Source organism: Lathyrus oleraceus, chromosome 3 (genome assembly GCF_024323335.1).
Source record: "Lathyrus oleraceus cultivar Zhongwan6 chromosome 3, CAAS_Psat_ZW6_1.0, whole genome shotgun sequence".
Classification (NCBI taxonomy): domain Eukaryota; kingdom Viridiplantae; phylum Streptophyta; class Magnoliopsida; order Fabales; family Fabaceae; genus Lathyrus; species Lathyrus oleraceus.
The window spans coordinates 157771935-157790764 of record NC_066581.1 but is presented as its reverse complement, the minus strand read 5'-3'; positions in this window follow the sequence as shown (position 1 = coordinate 157790764).

The window sequence follows — 18830 nt, the reverse complement described above, 5'->3', positions numbered from 1 at the left end:
GGCTGATTGAGATGCTGAGAGAATATGTGGAGATATTTGCCTGGTCATATCAAGATATGCCTGGATTGGATACAGATATTGTGATGCATCGATTACCTCTTAGAGAAGGATGTCCTTCGGTCAAGCAGAAGCTTCGTAGAACGAGTCCTGATATGGCAGCTAAGATCAAGGAAGAGGTTCAGAAGCAGTGGGATGCTGGTTTTTTGGCTGTTACAAGTTATCCCCCATGGATGGCCAACATCGTTCCTGTGCCGAAGAAGGATGGCAAAGTCAGAATGTGTGTCGATTACCGGGATTTGAACAGAGCGAGTCCGAAAGATGATTTCCCATTACCTCACATTGATGTATTGGTTGATAATACGGCTCAATCCTCGGTATTCTCTCTCATGGATGGTTTCTCCGGATACAATCAGATCAAGATGGCGCCAGAGGACATGGAAAAGACGACATTCATTACACCTTGGGGCACGTTCTGCTATAAGGTGATGCCATTTGGGCTGAAGAATGCCGGTGCTACCTATCAGAGGGCAATGACAACTCTTTTTCATGACATGATGCACAAAGAAATTGAAGTGTACGTAGATGATATGATTGCGAAGTCGCAGACAGAAGAGGAGCACTTGGTTAATTTGCAGAAGTTGTTTGACAGACTGGTCAAGTTCAAGCTGAGGTTGAATCCGAACAAGTGTACGTTTGGGGTGAGATCAGGGAAGCTCTTAGGCTTCATTGTCAGTGAGAAAGGGATTGAGGTTGATCCAGCGAAAGTCAAAGCTATTCAAGAGATGCCTGAACCGAAAACGGAGAAGCAAGTCCGTGGGTTTTTAGGGAGGTTGAACTACATTGCAAGGTTCATATCTCATCTAACTGCTACGTGTGAACCAATTTTCAAACTGCTTAGAAAGAATCAAGCGATCAAGTGGAATGATGATTGTCAGAAAGCTTTTGACAAGATTAAAGAGTATTTACAGAAACCTCCAATCCTTATACCTCCAGTTCCAGGGAGACCTCTGATAATGTACCTGTCAGTGACTGAGAACTCGATGGGGTGTGTATTGGGACAGCATGACGAGTCTGGTCGAAAAGAGCATGCCATATACTACCTTAGCAAAAAGTTTACCGACTGTGAAACAAGATATTCACTGCTCGAGAAAACTTGCTGTGCTTTGGCCTGGGCTGCTCGCCGACTAAGACAGTATATGTTGAACCATACTACCTTGTTGATTTCTAAGATGGATCCAGTGAAATACATCTTTGAGAAACCAGCTCTCACCGGACGTGTTGCCCGTTGGCAGATGATTCTAACAGAATATGATATTCAGTACACGTCACAAAAGGCTATCAAAGGTAGTATTCTGTCAGACTATCTTGCCGAACAACCGATTGAAGATTATCAGCCTATGATGTTTGAATTCCCTGATGAAGATATCATGTATCTTAAAATGAAAGATTGCGAAGAGCCTCTTGTCGAGGAAGGACCGGATCCGGATGACAAATGGACACTGATGTTTGATGGGGCTGTGAATATGAATGGTAACGGTGTTGGGGCAGTGCTGATCAATCCCAAAGGTGCTCATATACCTTTCTCTGCCAGATTGACGTTTGACGTCACCAACAACGAAGCTGAGTATGAGGCTTGTATCATGGGAATAGAAGAAGCCATTGATCTGAGGGTCAAAACACTTGATATTTATGGAGATTCCGCTCTAGTGATCAATCAAGTCAACGGAGATTGGAATACGAATCAGCCGCATTTGATTCCGTATAGAGATTACACCAGAAGAATACTGACGTTCTTCAAGAAAGTGAAGTTGTATCATGTCCCCCGGGATGAGAATCAGATGGCTGATGCCCTTGCTACTTTGTCATCTATGATCAAAGTTCATTGGTGGAATCATGTGCCACATGTTGCGGTGAATCGACTTGAGAGGCCTGCGTATGTGTTCGCAGCCGAGTCTGTGGTGATGGATGAGAAGCCGTGGTATTATGACATCAAGAATTTCCTCAAGACTCAGGAGTACCCTGAAGGTGCGTCGAAGAATGACAAGAAAACCCTGAGGAGGCTAGCTGGAAGCTTCTATTTGAATCAGGATGATGTGTTGTATAAGAGAAACTTTGACATGGTCTTGCTCAGATGCGTGGATAGACCCGAAGCAGACATGTTAATGCAGGAAGTTCATGAAGGTTCCTTCGGTACTCATGCCGGCGGACATGCAATGGCTAAGAAACTGTTGAGAGCGGGTTATTACTGGATGACTATGGAATCCGATTGTTTCAAGTATGCTCGGAAGTGCCATAAGTGTCAAATCTATGCTGATAAGGTGCATGTACCACCAAGCCCTCTGAATATCATGAATTCGCCCTGGCCGTTTGCCATGTGGGGCATTGATATGATTGGGAAGATTGAGCCTACTGCTTCGAATGGACATCGCTTCATCTTGGTTGCGATTGACTATTTCACCAAATGGGTAGAAGCAGCTTCTTATGCTAACGTTACCAAACAAGTGGTTACCCGATTCATCAAGAAAGAAATCATATGTCGTTATGGAGTACCTGAGAGAATCATCACTGACAATGGTTCGAATCTCAACAACAAGATGATGAAAGAGCTTTGTAAAGATTTCAAGATTGAACATCACAATTCTTCTCCTTACAGACCGAAGATGAATGGTGCTGTAGAAGCGGCGAACAAGAATATCAAGAAGATTGTGCAGAAGATGGTCGTTACGTACAAGGATTGGCATGAGATGCTGCCTTTCGCTTTGCATGGGTACCGTACCTCAGTACGTACGTCGACCGGGGCAACCCCTTACTCCCTTGTGTATGGTATGGAAGCTGTCCTACCTGTTGAAGTGGAGATTCCTTCTCTGAGAGTTTTATTGGATGTCAAGCTGGACGAAGCCGAGTGGATTCGAACAAGATTTAACGAGTTGAGCCTTATCGAGGAGAGACGACTAGCAGCTGTATGTCATGGACAGTTGTATCAGAGAAGGATGAAGCGAGCCTTTGATCAGAAAGTGCGCCCTCGAAGCTATCAGATCGGTGATCTAGTTTTGAAGAGGATCCTCCCTCCCGGTACAGATAACAGGGGCAAGTGGACTCCTAATTATGAAGGTCCGTATGTTGTGAAGAAGGTCTTCTCCGGTGGAGCCTTGATGCTTACAACTATGGATGGTGAAGATTTTCCGTCTCCTGTCAACTCAGATGTAGTCAAAAAATACTTCGCATAAATTGACCCGCTGGACAAAAAGAAAAAAGGTCCAGGCAAAAAATGGGCATCCCGTCGAACCAAAAAACAGAAAAAAGGTTCGGGCAAAAATTAGGGATAAAAGAAAAGAATTTGTACACCCGGTAAGTCGAAAACCCGCAAGGGCGGCTTAGGCAAAAATGGGTATCCCGGTGGATTGAAAACCCGAAAGGGCGATCCAGGCAAAAATTAGGGATTAAAGCGAAGACTACAGTCTGAGTTGTCTGTACTTCATCAAGCTTTGTCGTCTGCCATCTCGAAAGATGTGATCCGTCCAGTCATTCTTCTCAGAAAGCAAGGAGTTGGGAGGAAAACTGATGATCTGTGAGTTATAACAGAATTGGGAAATAGTGGATGCCGTGTTCACATTGCCATTAGGATAGATTTTTCCTTTTGTACGCAATTACCTCTTCCTAGGAATTGCTTCCTAATGTATTTGCCTCTTCAGGCACATTTTCAATCAATAAAAATCGTTATTCAGATAAATAGCTCTTGTTTTTATTTTTACTGTTTTGTTTGCAAAATGTCCGAATTTTTGATAAGCATTGCATATAAAGAACATGAAGGCTACACAATAATTTGCAGAAAGGTAAAACACTTGAAAATCATTTTGAATGTTGAGGACACTTGAGCGTATCTTGTCCATGTATCCCCTGGGGGCATCTTGTTGTGCTGTTTTTCAGATTGGCGTCTGTGAGGACGTTTCCTCAACAGATATTTTCCCCAAGCAAGTTTGAAAGCTATCAGAGATATGTTCCCCTGCGAAGACGTCTGTGGATAGTGTTTTCTATTCCCCAACAGATCTAAGGATGGCCTGTCCCCAGCAGGCCTGTATTTGCCGATTTCCTCCCCGAGTGAGGCAGGTTCATTAAAGTTATCTCCAGCATTTATCCTACCTGTGGACTGAAGGATATCCCCAGCGGAGTTTACCTTTTCCCAGCAGCAGTGCTTTTCTTCAACATGAGTGTGAAGTCGCTTTACCATTCCTCAAGCAGAGTTCCCCGCAGAATATTTCCCCAAGAGGAATCTCCCACAGAGTCAGAGTATCTGATCTTTTCGGCTCCCTAGCCAGGGTTCATTTGCATTTTGCATATAGTGATCATTGCATCCTCAAAAATTGCGTAGCATTCCCATTCAATATGGAGCATTACGCCATAGAAAATTCAAACATATGCATTCATGTGTTAACTTCACCAGACCGTATCCCCGGCAGAGGCGGATCATTTCATTCAACATCAGCACAGCAAGACTGCTACAGTCGCTCTTGACAGCATTCAGAATTGTTTATTCCCCACAGAGGTTTATTTCCTCACCCGATGGTGACAGAGGTTTATTTCCTCACCCGATGGTGACAGAAAGTTTGTTTCTCTTCAGTGAGACCCCCAGCAAGTGATCAGCCTTGCCTTGGCATATCTAAAAAGTTGTTCTGGTGATACCGGTAAGGGTCATGCTAGCACCCACGTGTGTTTTCTTTGTTTGGTGTCGGTAAACACCATTGTTTCGGTGTCCGTAAACATCGAGTCTCACCCCAGTCATCGGTAAATGTCTGGTCATTTTTTGATGTCAGTAAACATCATCTTTCGATGTCGGTAAACATCCCGTCTTTTCTGCAGTCGTCGGTAAACGTCTGATAATCCCCAGCTAGAAATCCCCAGTAGAGTCATCTGTAAATGTCCTATCTGGTTTCCAGTTGCAAATATTCGTATCTCCCCAATAAAATTCTCAGTCATCGGTAAATGTCTGGTCATTCTTTGGATGTCGGTAAACATCATCTTTCGATGTCGGTAAACATCGTGTCCCACCCCAGTCATCGGTAAATGTCTGGTCATTCTTTTGATGTCGGTAAACATCATCTTTCGATGTCGGTAAACATCGTGTCCCACCCCAGTCATCGGTAAATGTCTGGTCATTCTTTTGATGTCGGTAAACATCATCTTTCGATGTCGGTAAACGTCGAGTCTCATCCCAGTCATCGGTAAATGTCTGGTCATGAAATCAAGATCCCCAGAAGTCGTCGGTAAACGTCTTGTCTGGTATCACCACAAAGAGTTTATTCCTCCCCAAGTGGAGATGCCATCGGTAAATGGCCCCGTTTTTCTTCGATATCGGTAAATGTCGAATTCCCAGTTGCAGCAGCCATCGGTAAATGGTCTTGCTAAGTTTGACATCGGTAAATGTCAAATTTCTTTGAAGCCACCATCGGTAAATGGTCTGGCTTCCTTTCAACATCAAATCTGTTTTCCCAGCAGCCATCGGTAAATGTTCGTGCTGAAGATGATATCGGTAAATATCAAGTTCCCAGTTTCTAACCATCGGTAAATGGTTTTGCTTTTCAGAAGTTTGTTTTCCCAGCCGCCATCGGTAAATGGTCTTGCTGAAGTTGATATCGGTAAATATCAAAGTTCCAGTTCTCTAACCATCGGTAAATGGTTTTGCTTTTCTGAAGCTGTCATGCAGTTTGTCATCGGTAAATGACGTGGTTCTTTTGTATTATATCCAGTCTGTGCAAATTCTACGGTTCTTTGGTATTCAATCCCTGTTTACCCTGAAAGTCTGACAGCCGTTGCTCTCATCCATTCGGGTTCCCAGCTGATTGAATAGGGGCAGCTGTAGCACCTCAAATTTGCACCTATCATTATGCATACATTTTCATATTAGGTCATAGCATGTCATGGCCCATTGCATAGCATTGCATTGTTCCCAGTTGCCTCAAGTGCAAGCAATCAAGAATTAGGTCAAACTGATCAGGAGATCAGTCAACCAAGCAAGCAAGTGCATTTTTCAAGGAGCCAAGGCCCTAGGGTTTGTCCAACAAGTTCACATAACTTGGAGGTCCATTTGAAGTGTTCAAGTCAAGGGTTGAAGGCTCAGAGGTCATCAGTTCATACACAGACAGTCAAAAACCCTAGAAAGTCAACTATCAGTCAAAGCGGTGGATGGTGGTCATTCTTGTGGAATTTGGGCACCATGGTCAATAATCAAGAGTCCAAACAACTTGGGACATAATTTGAAGTCAAATTCTCAAGGAATTAGGGTTTGGAAGTCATCAGTCAATGCATAATCAATCAGAAACCCTAAAAGTCAACTGTCAGTCAAAGCGGTGGATGGTGGTCATTCTTGTGGAATTTGGGCACCATGGTCAATAATCAAGAGTCCAAACAACTTGGGACATAATTTGAAGTCAAATTCTCAAGGAATTAGGGTTTGGAAGTCATCAGTCAATGCATAATCAATCAGAAACCCTAAAAGTCAACTGTTGGTCAACTGTCCATTTAATCAGTGATTGGATGATTGGATTTGGTTTGTGAGAGTTCATTCATGGCCAAATAGTCATCATATATCATGCCAAACACCATCATGGAAGAATTTGAAGCCAGATCATAAATTTCCCAAAATGGAAACTGGGCCTGTAACTGAAAACTGCCATAAATGGAAAGTCTTGATCCTCAAACTTACATCATGATACAAGCCTCAAATGAATTTTTGCCCAACATGAAAGTTGAAGATCTTGTTCTCCCATTTCCAAAAAGTCCTAGAACTCTCAATTTCCATGTGTGGTTGGCAAGTTATGATCGAATCGATTTCAGAAAATCTTGAACTTCAGAGGGCCATATCTCTCAAACCGTTTGGCCAATTTTGGTGGGGTTTTTTCCTACAAGTCACATTTGATCCCCTCTTTCCAAAAATATAAATTTCATGAGCCAAAACTTCACCAATCAAAATGGCATATTTTGACCTTTTTCATTTAAATGTAAGTTTGACCAAGAGTTGACTTTTTGACTCAAACATTTTTTCAACATTTGGCCAATTGGAACAGCTCATAAATGTCATTTAGAATGTGTTTGTAAAGTCAAAATATGCAGCACATGTGAATCATACTTGGTTGCTTGAATTATAAGAAAGGTACAAATGCACCATGCTTGTCCATACTTGTCCATGCCTTGCCTTGTACCTCAAAAGGACAGCAATTATGCAGCATTTCTTCTGTCATTAGAGCCTCATTATGCAGCCAAATAACCAATTGTACATATGGCCATGTCCTAATTGCTTAAAATTTGGAAAGTGAGGGTACTTTGCAACCATCCATCCATGCTTCCAACAATACCTTGTACTATCCAAGCAAAGCTTATGCAGGATTTTTCTGTCCTTTTGGACACAAATGCTGCAGCCAACACAGCAATTGAAACCAATTCACTGATGCAAAAAGGCTGACCCTCTCAATTGGCAAGAAGGGCAAAATTCCATCAAAAGGGAAGCAACCTAGCAGCAGGCAAAAAGACCTCATTTTTTACTGTCATCAAAAACTAGTAACAGCAGCATACCAAAAAGAACCTTCACTTATTTTCCAACCTTGCCCTGCTGCTTGCATTTCATCTAGAACTTCCAAATCCACCTTGCCTTGCCCTGCTAGCATCTGCAACCAACAAGCATATAATACTGCAGCAGAAAGTTGTTTCACCTGGCCCTCACCTTGCTTTTTCTGTCCAAGCTTACACAAACCTAGCCATGACACACCACAAACCCTAGCAAGCAGCATCCAACACAACAAGAAACTTCTCACTCTTGGCCATTCATTTTTTTTTTCTGTCAAGGACACTTTAAAACCCTAGCAGCAGACCAACCAAAGGTTTTTTTGACCTGGCCTTGCATTTTCTAAAAGTTGTCCAAACACAAGAGAACAAAGCCAAGTAACCATGCCATATACCAAGCAGCAGATTTCAGGCAATCTTTCTGTCATAAGGAGAACAGTAATAGCAGCAAAAAGCCATTGGTTCACATCCTCAAAAACCTCACCTTGTCAGTTGGCATGAAAACTTTTCTAACACTGCAGCAGCCTTTAACCACAAGAAAACTACACATCACTCAAGCTTCACTTTTGATGCATTAACCAAAATCACTCCCAAACCTCCAATGAACAAAACCTAGCCTGGCCAATACATCCATCTGCATACAGCACTCCCAAAACTCACCTTACCTTGCAATTTGTCTGTCCATACATAACAAAACTAAGCCTGGCTTTGCATTCCCATTTTCTGTCAACAAAAAGACAGTGGCAGCAACTGTAAAGAAGACCAGCAACAAAGCCTTGCTTAACTCCCTCATCCTACAACTGCCATTTTGCATTCCAACTTCTTCTGTCCAAAACCAATGAACTAAGTTGGCTTGACAACATCCTGCATCATTTTTCCTGGCCATTTGTAGACAACAACATACATCAAAAATACATTGGCATTTTTATTCATTCTGCTCAGATCAAAAGAAAGGGGAATCCTACTATTTACATCTCATCTTCCTCTGTCCAAAACCAGTAGCAGATCAACCAAAACTTGTGCTTACTTGCTTTCTTACAAAACATGCCCTTACCTGGCTGCTGCACTGAAAAAGGCTGATTATCTCATTTGGCAAGGATAGCAAATTCCACCAAAGAACACAAACTCACCTCGCTTTGGCCAAACTCCAAAAACCTGTCCAAAACGTCAAGCAACCAAGCCTTGCAATTTGTTTTCCAACATCCTGCAGCATCAAAAAGTCAACATCCTGCAGCAAACACCCTTGGCAACACTTGACCAACCATTTTTCACCATGCTAAGAACCTGGTCATTACCATTTGACAATCTTCTCACCATTTTGTAACCCTAAGAAGCTGCAGCCACCAACCAGAACACTCTCCTCTCTCTCAACTGCATGTTGGCTCGAGCAATATTTTTACCAGAAACTATCAAAACACCACAAGCTTCCATCATCACTCCTTCATCTGGACAGCATTTGGAGCACCTTTGAACCTCCATTCCCCTACTGTAAAGCCTATCCTAGTTCTGTTTCTTCAAGGAATGTCCATGGCAGATTTTGAGCTAAAGTGGATTCGAGCTGTTTGAACCGATTTCCTGCAAGCATTCATCACTATCAACCATCATTGGCAACTGTTTTTGCTTGCAATCTCAAAAGAAGCCCTGCATCCATTTTTCTTCACAACCAAGTAAGCTTTCGAATCCCTTCTTTTGCCTTGCTATGCTATGTTTTTAAAAGGTCTTTCCATGCTTGTTCCTATGCAACTTGAGTCATGCTGATTGGTTACACATATCATGAGAAATTTGGATTTCATTTTGCATGCTCAAACCTAGTTTCCTTCGATTTGCTTATTTGTTGTTGCTTCAGTGAAAACCATCGCCATATTTGTGTTACCTGATGTTTAATGATGCTGTTGGTACCTTGGATTTCAATTTCTGAGCACATTAAATTTTGAGATGCATGATGATGAATGTGTGTATGCTGTTCATGCTAAACCTGACCATGCCCAGAATTTCCTATGTTTATGTGTGTTTTAAATGTTGATTAATGTTGCATGATGATGATTGTTTCATGGCCATGGTTATTTGTTGATGTTGTTGTTCATGTTGATGATTGATTGCACGATGATGAATGTCCATGCTGTTGAAGCTTAAACCCTAAGTTCTTTTTGAAAAACCAGAAAACTCAAATGCTATTGGCTGTGGTTGCTTAAGTTACTGTTTCATTGAGGGAGAGCCAATCAGCTTATTTCGTTTGGCTGTGTAAAGCGCTGCCGTTTCAATTAGTGGCACACTTATTTACTGAATTGCCACTGCGTTGACCATTAGTTGACCTATGCCATGCTATGTTGTTTCATGTTTCATCAATTATTCATCCAACTTTACAAATCCATTTCTCTTTCATTTTTATCCAAAAATCATGAGGTTTTTTCCACAATGTTCATGAATGTGTCTAGTTTTTGATTGTGATTTTTAATTATTTTTCCATTGGCTGGATTTTAATTGACAATTATTTTCCCAACATGTATGCATAAATGATACATCTTACCATTTCAATTGTGAAATACTCATGTTGCATCCAATGAGCTTGAAATTTTTTGTGATGAAACTAGACATGTTCACCTTCATTTTGGTATAAAGTTTGTGGATTTCCCATTTGTGGTTTGCTGGTTATGATTTTTTGAAGTCATGTGTTACATTTGGTGCCATACCATGATCATGCATTTTCCCTAATTTTGTTCACATGCTTCCTTACATCCAAATGACCCCAAATTTTGCATGAACTTACTCTTGTATGTCTAGTTCACATGTGGATTTTCTTGGAATTATTTGTGGCATTTTCCATTTGTTTGAGATTTTCCTTCCCTGCCTAGTCAAATGTTGACCTTGTGTGACACTTGTTCCCATTTCATTTGTGAAATTCTCACACTTTATTAGATGGACATGAAATTTTGCATGAGATAACTAGACATCCTCATCTTTGCCATGGCTTTAGTCCCATTCATTTATCATACACCATTCTTGACTTATGATTTTTCTAAGTTGATGCATGTTTGGTTGACCTCTATGAGCATGTTCAAAAGTGCTTTGACTTTCTGATTTTCATTGACTGATTTCCACTTGCCCAAATGGGATGAAATTTGACATGCTTACCATGCTATGTGTTAGGGTCGATCATGATTTATTTGGTGATTTTTGGAAATGTTTAGATTGCTTTTGAGTTAAGTCTTTCTGTTGACTTCTATGAGCTTCTGTTTGCCCTACTTTGACCTAAATGGTTCATGAAATGATGATAGTGATTGATATGGATGTGAGCCCAATTGGTTGTGTTTCCTAATTGTTTGAACATGATTTTGGATACTTACCCCTTGCTGTTTGGACTTTATCATTCATTTTTGACCCTAGGCTTGCCCTAGTGGTCCTGTTACTCACCTTTGAGCTTGTGATTTCAGGTTGACCATCAAATGGCCATTGAGACCAATTAATTTGATTGAGCTTGCTCGAGTATCATTGTCTAACCTCCTTGTTTTGTAGATGGATTGGCTCACATGCCTTAAGCCTTGTGCTTTGCACATCCATGTGCCTCTAATGGACTGTTGTTGTCTGTTTCTGTTTGTTTTGTTTGAAGTTGTATACTAACATCTGCTTGACTGTTTCAGGTGCTTTAGTTGCTTAGTTCCTTGTGAACTTTTTGCTTTGCTTTGCTTCTTATCAATTTGCATTGAGGTATGTCTCTTTTACTTCATGTAGTCTGGAAGACCTGGCCTGTTACTTGGCCAGGCAACTGTCTGAAGTCCTCCTTAAGAGGCAATGTTTGTGATTGTTTACTTTTGTCCTTGCATAGAGTCAAAGACCTCCTAAGTGAAGAGGCAATTGGTGGAAGGTAGGGATATGCAATCTATCCCCCACTATTCAGTGTGTCATCTGCTTTGCTCACACCACTGTGTTGATGCATTGCAGATACAAACCCAAGATCTTGTACAACTGTACAGTTGAGTCAGTATCAAATATGTAGAAGGGTTCCCACTTTCTGAACCCACACATTCTTGTCTTAAGCTCTCCCAGGCCAGGGATAAGAGCCGTGAAGTCTCATCTTCACCCACCTTTCATCTGCTTCACCTTAGCCCCTCAATGGCAAGGTTAAGAGCACACTCACCCCATTCCAGAGGTTTGTTTGTTGAGGTTGATATGACCCCTTGACTAAAACCTAACCCTTGTTTGAGCCACTTGTTCGTGTATAGCGTGTGCTATCTGTGCTTGTAGGATTGTTTGACTTGCTTCCTGTGCAAGTTAGGATAGTTTGACTTGCTTCCTGTGCAAGTTAGGATAGTTTGACTTGCTTCCTGTGCAAGTTAGGATAGTTTGACTTGCTTCCTGTGCAAGTTAGGTTTTGCTTGGCTTGCTTCCTGTGCAAGTTAAGTGTGTGTGGCTTGCTTCCTGTGTGAGCCATACTTAGGATAGGTTGGCCCTTGTGCCATTTAGCTAGAAACCATAACTTAGGGTTGATTTTGCATGACAACATCTAGGCTCGAGTCGTAGTCTCCCTAGTTGTGTCTCCCTCTGTTATCTGGTTAGGCTAATCCTTTATCCCTGCGTAGGGGAACTACATCGCCCTGATCTTCATACCAGATGAAGTATGTAGGCAGGAGATTGAGCTGATCTCTCCGGGCGCCCTTTCTTTCTTTTGTGTGTGTTGTCTGACAGTTGCTAGGCTCGAGTGCTTGACTCCTTAGCAATTTGTTGTCTGTTTGTTTGGTGTCGGTAAACACCATTGTTTCGGTGTCCGTAAACATCGAGTCTCACCCCAGTCATCGGTAAATGTCTGGTCATTTTTTGATGTCAGTAAACATCATCTTTCGATGTCGGTAAACATCCCGTCTTTTCTGCAGTCGTCGGTAAACGTCTGATAATCCCCAGCTAGAAATCCCCAGTAGAGTCATCTGTAAATGTCCTATCTGGTTTCCAGTTGCAAATATTCGTATCTCCCCAATAAAATTCTCAGTCATCGGTAAATGTCTGGTCATTCTTTGGATGTCGGTAAACATCATCTTTCGATGTCGGTAAACATCGTGTCCCACCCCAGTCATCGGTAAATGTCTGGTCATTCTTTTGATGTCGGTAAACATCATCTTTCGATGTCGGTAAACATCGTGTCCCACCCCAGTCATCGGTAAATGTCTGGTCATTCTTTTGATGTCGGTAAACATCATCTTTCGATGTCGGTAAACGTCGAGTCTCATCCCAGTCATCGGTAAATGTCTGGTCATGAAATCAAGATCCCCAGAAGTCGTCGGTAAACGTCTTGTCTGGTATCACCACAAAGAGTTTATTCCTCCCCAAGTGGAGATGCCATCGGTAAATGGCCCCGTTTTTCTTCGATATCGGTAAATGTCGAATTCCCAGTTGCAGCAGCCATCGGTAAATGGTCTTGCTAAGTTTGACATCGGTAAATGTCAAATTTCTTTGAAGCCACCATCGGTAAATGGTCTGGCTTCCTTTCAACATCAAATCTGTTTTCCCAGCAGCCATCGGTAAATGTTCGTGCTGAAGATGATATCGGTAAATATCAAGTTCCCAGTTTCTAACCATCGGTAAATGGTTTTGCTTTTCAGAAGTTTGTTTTCCCAGCCGCCATCGGTAAATGGTCTTGCTGAAGTTGATATCGGTAAATATCAAAGTTCCAGTTCTCTAACCATCGGTAAATGGTTTTGCTTTTCTGAAGCTGTCATGCAGTTTGTCATCGGTAAATGACGTGGTTCTTTTGTATTATATCCAGTCTGTGCAAATTCTACGGTTCTTTGGTATTCAATCCCTGTTTACCCTGAAAGTCTGACAGCCGTTGCTCTCATCCATTCGGGTTCCCAGCTGATTGAATAGGGGCAGCTGTAGCACCTCAAATTTGCACCTATCATTATGCATACATTTTCATATTAGGTCATAGCATGTCATGGCCCATTGCATAGCATTGCATTGTTCCCAGTTGCCTCAAGTGCAAGCAATCAAGAATTAGGTCAAACTGATCAGGAGATCAGTCAACCAAGCAAGCAAGTGCATTTTTCAAGGAGCCAAGGCCCTAGGGTTTGTCCAACAAGTTCACATAACTTGGAGGTCCATTTGAAGTGTTCAAGTCAAGGGTTGAAGGCTCAGAGGTCATCAGTTCATACACAGACAGTCAAAAACCCTAGAAAGTCAACTATCAGTCAAAGCGGTGGATGGTGGTCATTCTTGTGGAATTTGGGCACCATGGTCAATAATCAAGAGTCCAAACAACTTGGGACATAATTTGAAGTCAAATTCTCAAGGAATTAGGGTTTGGAAGTCATCAGTCAATGCATAATCAATCAGAAACCCTAAAAGTCAACTGTCAGTCAAAGCGGTGGATGGTGGTCATTCTTGTGGAATTTGGGCACCATGGTCAATAATCAAGAGTCCAAACAACTTGGGACATAATTTGAAGTCAAATTCTCAAGGAATTAGGGTTTGGAAGTCATCAGTCAATGCATAATCAATCAGAAACCCTAAAAGTCAACTGTTGGTCAACTGTCCATTTAATCAGTGATTGGATGATTGGATTTGGTTTGTGAGAGTTCATTCATGGCCAAATAGTCATCATATATCATGCCAAACACCATCATGGAAGAATTTGAAGCCAGATCATAAATTTCCCAAAATGGAAACTGGGCCTGTAACTGAAAACTGCCATAAATGGAAAGTCTTGATCCTCAAACTTACATCATGATACAAGCCTCAAATGAATTTTTGCCCAACATGAAAGTTGAAGATCTTGTTCTCCCATTTCCAAAAGTCCTAGAACTCTCAATTTCCATGTGTGGTTGGCAAGTTATGATCGAATCGATTTCAGAAAATCTTGAACTTCAGAGGGCCATATCTCTCAAACCGTTTGGCCAATTTTGGTGGGGTTTTTTCCTACAAGTCACATTTGATCCCCTCTTTCCAAAATATAAATTTCATGAGCCAAAACTTCACCAATCAAAATGGCATATTTTGACCTTTTTCATTTAAATGTAAGTTTGACCAAGAGTTGACTTTTTGACTCAAACATTTTTTCAACATTTGGCCAATTGGAACAGCTCATAAATGTCATTTAGAATGTGTTTGTAAAGTCAAAATATGCAGCACATGTGAATCATACTTGGTTGCTTGAATTATAAGAAAGGTACAAATGCACCATGCTTGTCCATACTTGTCCATGCCTTGCCTTGTACCTCAAAAGGACAGCAATTATGCAGCATTTCTTCTGTCATTAGAGCCTCATTATGCAGCCAAATAACCAATTGTACATATGGCCATGTCCTAATTGCTTAAAATTTGGAAAGTGAGGGTACTTTGCAACCATCCATCCATGCTTCCAACAATACCTTGTACTATCCAAGCAAAGCTTATGCAGGATTTTTCTGTCCTTTTGGACACAAATGCTGCAGCCAACACAGCAATTGAAACCAATTCACTGATGCAAAAAGGCTGACCCTCTCAATTGGCAAGAAGGGCAAAATTCCATCAAAAGGGAAGCAACCTAGCAGCAGGCAAAAAGACCTCATTTTTTACTGTCATCAAAAACTAGTAACAGCAGCATACCAAAAAGAACCTTCACTTATTTTCCAACCTTGCCCTGCTGCTTGCATTTCATCTAGAACTTCCAAATCCACCTTGCCTTGCCCTGCTAGCATCTGCAACCAACAAGCATATAATACTGCAGCAGAAAGTTGTTTCACCTGGCCCTCACCTTGCTTTTTCTGTCCAAGCTTACACAAACCTAGCCATGACACACCACAAACCCTAGCAAGCAGCATCCAACACAACAAGAAACTTCTCACTCTTGGCCATTCATTTTTTTTTTCTGTCAAGGACACTTTAAAAACCCTAGCAGCAGACCAACCAAAGGTTTTTTTGACCTGGCCTTGCATTTTCTAAAAGTTGTCCAAACACAAGAGAACAAAGCCAAGTAACCATGCCATATACCAAGCAGCAGATTTCAGGCAATCTTTCTGTCATAAGGAGAACAGTAATAGCAGCAAAAAGCCATTGGTTCACATCCTCAAAAACCTCACCTTGTCAGTTGGCATGAAAACTTTTCTAACACTGCAGCAGCCTTTAACCACAAGAAAACTACACATCACTCAAGCTTCACTTTTGATGCATTAACCAAAATCACTCCCAAACCTCCAATGAACAAAACCTAGCCTGGCCAATACATCCATCTGCATACAGCACTCCCAAAACTCACCTTACCTTGCAATTTGTCTGTCCATACATAACAAAACTAAGCCTGGCTTTGCATTCCCATTTTCTGTCAACAAAAAGACAGTGGCAGCAACTGTAAAGAAGACCAGCAACAAAGCCTTGCTTAACTCCCTCATCCTACAACTGCCATTTTGCATTCCAACTTCTTCTGTCCAAAACCAATGAACTAAGTTGGCTTGACAACATCCTGCATCATTTTTCCTGGCCATTTGTAGACAACAACATACATCAAAAATACATTGGCATTTTTATTCATTCTGCTCAGATCAAAAGAAAGGGGAATCCTACTATTTACATCTCATCTTCCTCTGTCCAAAACCAGTAGCAGATCAACCAAAACTTGTGCTTACTTGCTTTCTTACAAAACATGCCCTTACCTGGCTGCTGCACTGAAAAAGGCTGATTATCTCATTTGGCAAGGATAGCAAATTCCACCAAAGAACACAAACTCACCTCGCTTTGGCCAAACTCCAAAAACCTGTCCAAAACGTCAAGCAACCAAGCCTTGCAATTTGTTTTCCAACATCCTGCAGCATCAAAAAGTCAACATCCTGCAGCAAACACCCTTGGCAACACTTGACCAACCATTTTTCACCATGCTAAGAACCTGGTCATTACCATTTGACAATCTTCTCACCATTTTGTAACCCTAAGAAGCTGCAGCCACCAACCAGAACACTCTCCTCTCTCTCAACTGCATGTTGGCTCGAGCAATATTTTTACCAGAAACTATCAAAACACCACAAGCTTCCATCATCACTCCTTCATCTGGACAGCATTTGGAGCACCTTTGAACCTCCATTCCCCTACTGTAAAGCCTATCCTAGTTCTGTTTCTTCAAGGAATGTCCATGGCAGATTTTGAGCTAAAGTGGATTCGAGCTGTTTGAACCGATTTCCTGCAAGCATTCATCACTATCAACCATCATTGGCAACTGTTTTTGCTTGCAATCTCAAAAGAAGCCCTGCATCCATTTTTCTTCACAACCAAGTAAGCTTTCGAATCCCTTCTTTTGCCTTGCTATGCTATGTTTTTAAAAGGTCTTTCCATGCTTGTTCCTATGCAACTTGAGTCATGCTGATTGGTTACACATATCATGAGAAATTTGGATTTCATTTTGCATGCTCAAACCTAGTTTCCTTCGATTTGCTTATTTGTTGTTGCTTCAGTGAAAACCATCGCCATATTTGTGTTACCTGATGTTTAATGATGCTGTTGGTACCTTGGATTTCAATTTCTGAGCACATTAAATTTTGAGATGCATGATGATGAATGTGTGTATGCTGTTCATGCTAAACCTGACCATGCCCAGAATTTCCTATGTTTATGTGTGTTTTAAATGTTGATTAATGTTGCATGATGATGATTGTTTCATGGCCATGGTTATTTGTTGATGTTGTTGTTCATGTTGATGATTGATTGCACGATGATGAATGTCCATGCTGTTGAAGCTTAAACCCTAAGTTCTTTTTGAAAAAACCAGAAAACTCAAATGCTATTGGCTGTGGTTGCTTAAGTTACTGTTTCATTGAGGGAGAGCCAATCAGCTTATTTCGTTTGGCTGTGTAAAGCGCTGCCGTTTCAATTAGTGGCACACTTATTTACTGAATTGCCACTGCGTTGACCATTAGTTGACCTATGCCATGCTATGTTGTTTCATGTTTCATCAATTATTCATCCAACTTTACAAATCCATTTCTCTTTCAATTTTTATCCAAAAATCATGAGGTTTTTTCCACAATGTTCATGAATGTGTCTAGTTTTTGATTGTGATTTTTAATTATTTTTCCATTGGCTGGATTTTAATTGACAATTATTTTCCCAACATGTATGCATAAATGATACATCTTACCATTTCAATTGTGAAATACTCATGTTGCATCCAATGAGCTTGAATTTTTTGTGATGAAACTAGACATGTTCACCTTCATTTTGGTATAAAGTTTGTGGATTTCCCATTTGTGGTTTGCTGGTTATGATTTTTTGAAGTCATGTGTTACATTTGGTGCCATACCATGATCATGCATTTTCCCTAATTTTGTTCACATGCTTCCTTACATCCAAATGACCCCAAATTTTGCATGAACTTACTCTTGTATGTCTAGTTCACATGTGGATTTTCTTGGAATTATTTGTGGCATTTTCCATTTGTTTGAGATTTTCCTTCCCTGCCTAGTCAAATGTTGACCTTGTGTGACACTTGTTCCCATTTCATTTGTGAAATTCTCACACTTTATTAGATGGACATGAAATTTTGCATGAGATAACTAGACATCCTCATCTTTGCCATGGCTTTAGTCCCATTCATTTATCATACACCATTCTTGACTTATGATTTTTCTAAGTTGATGCATGTTTGGTTGACCTCTATGAGCATGTTCAAAAGTGCTTTGACTTTCTGATTTTCATTGACTGATTTCCACTTGCCCAAATGGGATGAAATTTGACATGCTTACCATGCTATGTGTTAGGGTCGATCATGATTTATTTGGTGATTTTTGGAAAATGTTTAGATTGCTTTTGAGTTAAGTCTTTCTGTTGACTTCTATGAGCTTCTGTTTGCCCTACTTTGACCTAAATGGTTCATGAAATGATGATAGTGATTGATATGGATGTGAGCCCAATTGGTTGTGTTTCCTAATTGTTTGAACATGATTTTGGATACTTACCCCTTGCTGTTTGGACTTTATCATTCATTTTTGACCCTAGGCTTGCCCTAGTGGTCCTGTTACTCACCTTTGAGCTTGTGATTTCAGGTTGACCATCAAATGGCCATTGAGACCAATTAATTTGATTGAGCTTGCTCGAGTATCATTGTCTAACCTCCTTGTTTTGTAGATGGATTGGCTCACATGCCTTAAGCCTTGTGCTTTGCACATCCATGTGCCTCTAATGGACTGTTGTTGTCTGTTTCTGTTTGTTTTGTTTGAAGTTGTATACTAACATCTGCTTGACTGTTTCAGGTGCTTTAGTTGCTTAGTTCCTTGTGAACTTTTTGCTTTGCTTTGCTTCTATAAGCAATTTGCATTGAGGTA